The following is a 9937-nucleotide window of genomic DNA, read 5'->3' as shown; positions in this document are numbered from 1 at the left end:
ACCATGAAAAACATCATATACGTATATACTGTAATATGGATCTCTTGGATCATCTGCTTACAGTCATTGTCAGGTGCAACTAGAACTTTACTAAACAAGGGGACATATCCGATCACCAATCACACAGTAAGTTTAGTTAGTTGACAGGAGCTATCCAGGAGTATAAATGCTTCCATCAAATATTTAGAACTTGTCCCAGGCCAGCTTGGGGGCAAGATCACCATGTGTGCCACCATTTCAGAGAATGGTGTAGTCACCCACATTCCCAGTCTTGGCCCATACAATACCAAGACGCTCCTGGTGTTCTTGGACCGCCTGCACTCCAATCTTATCCCTCTACATGAGAAGGGTTTGGTACGGCCTCACTTTCTTACATTTGTCATTGTGTGGGACAATGTAAGCTTCCACCGTGGCCCAGTCATCAGGGTTCACTGCCCATCCAAGAATGCTGATGGTACTCTTATCACCTGACTCCCCATTCCTCAATCGTATCGAGGAGTTTTGCATGGAGGGTTTATGAGCATCGGACTCAAAACCAGAGCTCCCTGCTCCAGACAATGGATGCTGCTTGTGATGATGTCACAGCAGATCAGTGTAGGACAGCGGTTCCCAAACTTTTTAGGCCACGCACCCCCTTCTACATCCCAACCGGGTTCACCTACCCCCCCCCCCACACACACGTAAAAAAAAAAAAAAAGCAACAGCGCCTTAACAGCGCATTAAAATTGGACCAATAATAGAACAGTTTGCAGGCGCGTGGAGTTTGTTTAAAATATTGAATCAGCGGTTAAATGTTGCAGTGTAAACACAAACCGAACAAAGGGCCAACTGCAACATTTTATCAAAGGAACTGTGAAAAAGCACTGAAACATTGCAACAAAGTTACAATACATTTCAGTTACACAAGGCATCTTTTTTTAAAGAGCAATACGGATGGCGAGGACACACGCACAGGCTCAGAGGCAGATTGCAACACATGTCATTTACAATGAATAAAAGCGGTAACATTCATCCGAATCACATAACAATAAAGTTAAACATAACGGCTGATATTGATAAAAAAAAAGGAGGAGTCCATTTGAGGATTTTAAGGATAACAGCAGGCAGTAACATTCATCCGATTTAAGCCAGTTTAGCATAATTGCATTAATGTTACTGTTACTGAATGAATGAAATTAGCTGTGAGCTTACGTTAGGTGCACAAGCTCGGCTAGTTGTCATTGAGACATAACACTAGAGTGTACGTAAAAGACAGTTTGGCGGCAGAAGCTGAAGTGCATTTATTTATTAAATTGTACGTTTTTAATCTAGTCTTACAACGGGAATTTTTATAATTCATGTTTTTGTATTGTGAAAAATCCCACTTCAATTATTACACAAGTAGACCACCATTACATGTTTACTCTCGCGCACCCCCTAGAGGCAGCTTGCACGCACTACACTTTGGGAAACCCTGGTGTAGGGTATTGTTGCGGCATGCAGAACGATTCTTTCCCTGTTGCATCGCAAGAGAGAACATCAGATGTGATGTCAATGAAATCTGTGTCCAGACAGACAGGAGCGCAAGGATGAGGACAACAACTAGTAAAACTCCAGCTTTGCTTTACTTTCTTACTGTATGTGTTTCCTTCTTGCCATGAAATGCACCCTCTGCAACTCTGACTAGGAAAGGGTCACCTGCCTGAAACTTACTGTGGTTACTCATACTACTAGTGTAGGTTCTTCATAATGTTAGTTTTGATGTGCTTATTGTATGACAGTATATTGTGCTGTACACATTTCTTGTTACAGTAACCATGATGTATGGCAATTACAGTAACAATTTCCATGGCAGTGTAAGTGCAATATGTGATGTGAAACCTTGCAGAATACTCTTAAATTACTGTAATCTTTTTTCTGTTTCATACACATTTACATTTTACATGTATTCATTTAGCAGACACTTTTATCCAAAGCCATCCAAAGAGGTACACTCTTGCACTTTTGAGGTTCATGTTGTTTAGTTGTAACTTGTTTAGCTACATGCTCTTATGGTTCTTCCCTTTGGCACTGATTTGGGTTTTTCACAATGTATGCTTCATGTTTTGGCTACCCGCAATGTTTGGGGCTATCAGGTTGTTATGATCAGTGACCTATGCACTCTTGTAAAGCTTTCTTGGAAGTCGCTATTGTTAAAAGTATCTGCTAAATGAATAAATGTAGATTAAAACACATTGTATTCTGAAAGTAAAAATCTATTACAGTAACTGTAGCACAGTGCACATGAGGGATATTTCTAAGGTCCACTGCCATACTGACAAAACATCAAAACATTTTGACCTGCAGTGTTTACACAATGTCAAAGGGACTTTTCATTTTGGGGGCACTGACTATTTGTATGAGAAAAGGATTTAGTTTTGAAGCATGAGTTAACTGTTTTGGGTGAGATATGACCTTTTGAAGGTGGTCTATGTATTTGTGCTGAACCATATAGGCTATTTTGCTAAATGCACGTGGAGCTTTGAAAATTTAATTTCTGTTATTGAACCAAAGCAATGGAGAAAAACTGTAATCAAGCACGGAGCCAGACTTTGTAGTTATTCTAGCCCAAACCTAGGAATTATGGGTTTGATGTGATGCAGATGGGGATTTCTACACAAAATGTTTGGGCATTATTTGAGCGCAAAATAGTTTTGGGAGATTTATGTAAATTAAACAGCCGTTTTTCAATTGGCAAAACCTTCTTTAGTGATGCCATCACTCCGGCCCTGCTCCCATCCTCCCTGACGCGTAGCGTTAAGGTTGGGCCGCCCGGCCCAGCAATCGGTAGCCTATCTGAGAAAACTTTTAGAAAAGACGGGCTATGGACCCAACCAACTCTATTTGGGAGGGGAGAACTTACTCACATGACACAACCGAGCTCTGGTACAACCCATGCAGAGGCTGCGATGTCAGAATGTGGAACTTGTGTAGCCCATTTTACGGTAATAGGCTACTACTGACTGTGTTTTATTCGTTCTGAGTTGTATGTTAGAAAGGTCGCAATAATTTACTTGTGGCCGTCACGGACCACTACGGGGGCAGTGGCGGACCACCAGTGGTCCGTGGACCACACTTTGAGAACGACTGCTCTAAGGCAATGCTGAGTCTCTCAATGTTCACTGGGCTTGACGCTCGTTTATTCACTCAGCCTTTGGGGCTGGGCGGGCCCTGCGAGGGCACACAGCTCGGGGATGAGCGTCCCCACAGTAACTGCAAGCATGCAGATATTTGCAGTTAGCATAACGACACACATTTTCATTCAAATGAATACAGAGCGTTGGGCTGACTGTGGGTGCTTGTTTGGGCCCTACCTTCTTCCGACCACCCTTAGATAATGCCTCCTGGGTCGTCTCTGTTTTAGCCGCCACATATGCGGTTCAGGGACAGAGATGGACCAAGTGACCCAGGGATCCGCACACCGAGCAGGAGATCGGCATGTGCCCAGTGAATGCTCAGCTCACCAGGTCAAGATCCTTCACCGACCAGTCCAGCCGCAGCTTCCACTCTGGAGGTGCAGGGCAGCCTTGGCGGACATGCACTTATGGTACTCTTAGAAAAGACTGCCGCCCTAGCGCAGGGCCAGATTCGCAATCAAAGCTAGGTAATCATCTAGCTCCACGCGACGCTCAGGGTACACCTCACACAAAGTATCATGGTATACACCGAACGCCACGCAGAATTCGGCCAGAGTTAAGTTCTTTGACTCCTGGGGTCACTGCCCTTCAGGAACACCGACACATCCCCGCAATCTATCAGACACTTATCTAATAGGTCGGTAGCACCCAGCAGTATTTGAACAAGGTTGATGTCCATACCTGCGAGGGTTTGGCCCCTGAGATGCGCCGACAGGCTAGCCGCGGGGGACAGAAACGGTGCACCAGAGGCAGTGGCCGTTACTGCCGAGGCCAGGCTACTCCGCGGAACCATGGCTCGGTCGGAGGCCATTGGTACACCAAAGACCTCGGAAACAGCTGGAACGGGAGCCGGTGCCGCAGATTTTTTTTACCGTGCGTACGCACGCCTGTATGCAATGTTCCCTTCATAAATCACAGATTACCCACAAGTGTGCATATGTACGTGAATCAGCATTGTACCTCGCCCCGAACACGCCCATTTTTTTATTTTTTATAAATATTTTTATTGATTTTTCGATGAATAAACAGGAGCACAGGTACATGGAATGTATAACAAAAAAGTATCAAATACCCCTCCCACCCACTTACCCTCCCCAGCCCACCCAAGTCCCTCCCCCCACTCACCCCCCCAGCCCACCCAAGCCCCTCCCCCAGCCCACCCACAGGTTCACTGGTTACGAGCAGTGAACTGCCTATTGACTTAGACATTCATACAAAAAAAAAATACTAAAGAAAGAAAGAAATATGTACATATTTTGAGAGAGAAAGAGAAAGGGTGTGTGTCTATGTGCATGTCTATACTATGGGCCTTGCCTAATCATTATCAAGGAGCTCCTGTAAGGAGTGTAAGGCTTCCACGTTTTTAGAAAAGCTTGTGAGGTTTTCCTAAGTGTGTATTCTATTTTTTCCAGCTTCAAGAAAAACATTACGTCTTTAACCCAGTACGACAATGAGGGAGGGGCGCACTGTTTCCATTTTAACCCTCACGCTCTCCTCATTGTCTATGCAGCCTGCATTTATCCCTTGCGCTGTCTCCGGGTCGTTGTGACCCAAAGCTCCGTCTATTACGCCACCTTCGCGTTGCCTCCAGTTCGTTGTGACCCACAGCGTTGTCTATTACGCCACCTTCGTGCTGCCTCCGGGTCGTTGTGACCCACAGCGTTGTCTATTACGCCACCTTCGTGCTGTCTCTGGGTCATTGTGACCCACACTGGGGGAATATAAAGGTTTCACTTTATTTATTTGTTGTATTATGAGAAGTTGTCAGAAGACCGCTGTGGGTCACAAGGAACCGGAGACAGTGCGGGGTCGCGTAATAGACGACACAGATGTTGCAGTGTAAAAAAATAAAACAAAATAAAGAGGCAGAAACAGCACAATGAATAAGCAACTCCCCTTGTGGTCTAGTGGCAAGGCTGCGAGGCTGTCAACTCCACAGCCCTGGATTGATTTTTTTTGTAAAAAAAATTATGTAGACAGATAATGTTTCACTTTTATTTTTGTATTACGAAAAGTCGTCAGCACTAGACCCCGAAGCCGCCGTCATGCGCCGCCAAGCCGCGCCATTAGAGTTTCAGCCAAAGCCAGCTAATAATTTTGTAAGCCAAATTGAGCCGCCATCGGATATTTATTGGCTGAGCCAGCTCACTCACAGTGAATTGATGACCAATCAAAATTGCGCTTTTTCCCATAGTGATGATCATAGTTAGCAAAAGAAGAAATGCATTGTTCTCACACGCTGAAATGGCGGAAACTAGAAAAGGTAATAGTGTTGTTATCACATTCTTTACTTATTTCTACATAGGATACTCAGACTTTTGTTTGATCTTTAGTTTTTGGAATTAAAACTGTTAACGAGTGAGTTCTAAATATTACCAACGCTTCCACCAGAGTGAACCATTTTTTCAAAACGGAAGCTAGCTAGCTTTAGTTAGCTTCCGTTACCTAGCAACCTAGCATAATACTCATAGCAATGCTACTACCTGCTAGTTACTTGTTAACCTCCTAATTGTAAATTTTGAAGCCATATTATAGTGTTTGTCATATAGTTGTTGTCTATTGGAAAATAGTCGGTTGGAATGTGTGACAGTACTGTGGGGCCCGCTTTCAAACGATCACATATGTGTGACGCTACTAATTAACAGGTTGAATGCCGTTTTGTCATTGTGTCTGGGCTAGTGTTTAATCGATATTTTTGTACTCGTTTAGGACTCAACAAATATGTCAGCAGCACACGACCACGCGCACAATTAAAAGATGCTGGTGTGACATGGAGGCCTCACAGAGTTGATTCTACTCGTAGTCTTCGTTCACAGTTTTGGACGCATATGGGCGATTTGTATGTGGGCAACAATCGCATTGATGACAAATTTTACTGCTGTAGGGCTGTTTTGGCAGCCCCTTTGTCACTGGTCACCCAGACACTTGTCTGGGACAGTCGTTGATTTACATGAATGCTAAAATGACAATCACACCTTAATGACACACCTCTGGAGAGGTGGTCTCAACAGTTGAAGAGGAAGATGGACAGAGGAAGACTCTGAAATTATCATTAAAAGTTGTGTTCTTGAAAATAAGGTTCTAAACAGCTTTTAATGTCATGTTTGATATGATTTTGTTTCTTATTTTATGTATTACATGCTTGTAATACTTTTAATACTGTAACATGTACATGTACAGGGTTTACAGAGTTTGTGCCTACAGCAGACCAACATGTGTTTAACATATTCCCCTGTCTTGCAAGGGAACCACTTGGTCTACTGTAGCCTTGATTAATGATCCAATTTGAATTTGTATGCGTTTAGACTACTTTTCAGTCATGTGACCGGTGTCCCCATTTTAGTCAGGTTTGGGTGTATATAGGAAGAAGTGTTACCAATCACTTCGAGTTTTGTTTACGATACAGCTCCGGTGCGTTAGGCGCCTAGTCTTCATTGTGACATACCTTTGTTAACCATTGCTCTGAAGGTATGTTTTGTATTTGATGATATTTCATTATCATTGTATTGATTATCTTACTATTTAGATTACTATTATTGTGCATTTTGACGTTACTTGTTCTCTTTGAAACGTATCTATCAGGCTACGGCGGTGAAAACTTAGATCTAGTCTGGTTGATGCGGCTAACTGATTATAAACATAGACTTTTGAGTAGGTTTTAACTTAAGGCCTCTGAGTCACTTACAGTGGATCTCCACGCTCTGAAGGAATTTACCGGGGCCTCTGAGTGATCGATTACATATCCTACTAGGTCGACTATGGTTAAATCTATATTATAGTAGAGATAAATGACTGTTTAGTGAACACGCATACTTTAGGGTCGGTGCTCTGATCAAGCAGACGATTTTTACCTACGTCAGAGTTTCATGTCATTAACTGTTTAGCGCTCGAGGTTACAGGTAACGCACTTGTGCACGTGTCTTAAAATTGGAGTCAGATATTAACGAGTCAATTATCTCCCTGAGAATCTAACCTAAGGTGAATTGTGGTTCCCAAGCCAGGGACAGACACCAAGCGTCTCTGGCCTTTCGATTCACCGACTACAATTTGGTGTACCCTTGCGACGTGATCCTGTGAGCTGGCTCCGGAATCAACGGAACTGGGAATTAATTGGATTATTGTATTTTCTATGTTGTCTCTCCTGGGGTAAGCATATTTCTACAATTCCTATCAGCAAAGGATTGAGGGATACTCAGGATACGTATAGAAATTTCTGTTTATTGTTGTTTTCCATTTTATTCCATCTCAAGGACAAAGAACATGGATTTTCAGGGACATGACAGTATGAGTGTAGGACAGGGACAAGAGACCTTCCTAAACTTATGGTCACTCAGCGTACACAAATCGCTGGTCCGTTTAACCGAAAAAGGTCATCACATTTATTCTGCGGATAATGATACACTCATGAAGTGGTTTGCGCAAAACGGGCTGTAAACTTGACAAAAAACCCACGTTCGAAAAACTAAAGATAAAATCTGCGCTGGGATACTTAATGCATCGTAATATGTGCCAAACCGTCGATAGGATTCAAACTACTTTGACAAATATTCTACAGCTAGAAACAGCACGCTCTGTCGAAATGCAAAAACTACGACTAAAAGTTGAAGGATTTGATTATGACAAACAAACGTGGGCTAGGCAAAGTATTGCATTCCACAAAGAAATAACCGAGCTGCAGAATCAGCTCCAAAACGACAAGGGCTATAAAACTGAGCTATAAGAATGTTGCAACAATGTAGGTTTTCCGGTAGCCTCGCTGAAACAATCTATTTTGGATTCTATGCGCCGTGAACAGGACAGTTCCGACGATGATATAGCTTCAGCAGATATCACCGCAGTCAGAAGGGCCAGGGACAGACACCAAGCGTCTCTGGCCTTTCGATTCACTGACTACACTGCAAACTCTGCTTTGAAGCAGAAATGACCAAAGAACAAGGAATGCTATCAAAAGTGTACAGCTTGGGAGAAAAAACATCAAGTGGAAACTTCTTTTTTCATGCAAAAGCTGAACACAAGGAGAGTACAATATTTCTTAAAGAACAATCAACTAAACTGACTAACTGGATCCAAACTGTGCCTAAAGGAAGCCCAGCTACTTCCCAGTTTGATGTTAATCGTGACATTGTGTTGTGGCTGTGCAAAGACCTGCTTCCTTTTGAATTAATAGAAAAGGAAGGTTTCCAAGCGTACAACAAGAAAAATATCCATCTTAATTTGCCAACCAGCAGAACCCTTGCAACAACAGCCCTGGCTGATGTCTACATGGCTTTGAAGTCCAAAGTGAAAGAAGAACTACTGGCAGACATTGTCAGTGGTACCCTAATGTTAGATGGCTGGACTGATGCTCACCATCGATACCATTTTGTTACCATTTGTCTAATATGATTAAGTTGTCCCGGCTACTGGGCCATGAGAGGGTAACATGCGTAGCACACAGTTTACACAACTTACTAATAACAGACACTCTTACCAAAATCCCTGAAGCACAAGCACTAATTTCCCAATGCAAAGACATTGTCAGCGCACAGCACTTCAAGTCACATCAAATAGATGAATTTGTGTTAGAGCAGAAAAAGGAAAACATATATGCCAAGATTCGAAACCTGCAGGATGAAATTTAAGCAGATTCCAATTATCCAATTGATGAAATGGATGATACACAGGATGGGCAGCTGGGAACTGAGAAATCAAAACAGGGTCCACAGACACACAAAACACTAAAGACTACAGTGCCAACACGTTGGAACAGTGTCCTCAACATGATCAGAAGCCTAGTCAGTTTGCATAAAGAAGTCAATGAAATCCTGAAGAGGATAGGAAAGGCCTTGTTATGCCTCATGCCTGATGACATCAAGCTACTTGGTGACTTAGTTAGCTTTTTGGAAGACTTTGAGAAATTCACACTCATCATAAGTGAAGTCAGTCCAAACCTGAGTGCAAAACCACTAATCAGGGCTCGGATCAAGAAAATCTGTGCAGTGGCTCCCAAAGATCCACCACTAATGAAGAAAGTCAAAGAACTAATCGTGAAAAACATGGACAAACGAATCCCCATTACAGATCTGGTTAAAGCCTCTGCAGTGTTTGATCCAGCTGTCAGAGATATCACTATGACGAAGGATGAAAGCAGAGAACTGCTGCAGAATCTCCATGAGAAACTGAACTCCTCCAGGAAACATTGACATTTCAGTGTACTACTATTACTTTCTTTTCTTATGCTTTTGTAGGGCTCTCTAGAAACGTGTGTTATTGCATTAGTTTTATAGTTCACTTATTGCTACGCTATAACTTAGTTTGAGTACTCAGTTTCCCAGAATTCCTGGAGACGAGAGATAAGGGGAGCGAGGTTTGGCGGCTTAGGGGAGTTACAAATTGTATGTGCACAATATTGGTTTACTCTACATTGGTCGAGGAAAATTGTGTTGATCTACGACGGTGAAGCTGTGTTCCCGACGACGAGGACAACGAACATCGGAAAGCAAATAAAGCCGAGATCGCATGTGGCTCTCCTGGACTGGACATCAGTTTACCAGTTTATCAGTTTATAGGTGTGCGTTGGGGAGAGTTTTGCCATCTTCGGGTAAAGGTTGCGTGAGTACATGAATAAAACAAAGCAAAGCTGGTGAAGGTTTGCGAATTGGGACTGTGTCACATCAGCCATCGCTAACTATTGAGTTAGCCGACTGCCATGGTTCACTGATTCAATCGGATTTCAATGTGCACCAACGTGTTGACTGGGCCCCAATGAATTTAGCATCCAAGCTTGGTTAGAATAATAAATG

The sequence above is a fragment of the Hypomesus transpacificus genome, chromosome 26, assembly GCF_021917145.1.
Source record: "Hypomesus transpacificus isolate Combined female chromosome 26, fHypTra1, whole genome shotgun sequence".
NCBI lineage: Eukaryota > Metazoa > Chordata > Actinopteri > Osmeriformes > Osmeridae > Hypomesus > Hypomesus transpacificus.
Note: the sequence above shows the minus strand (reverse complement) of the source record.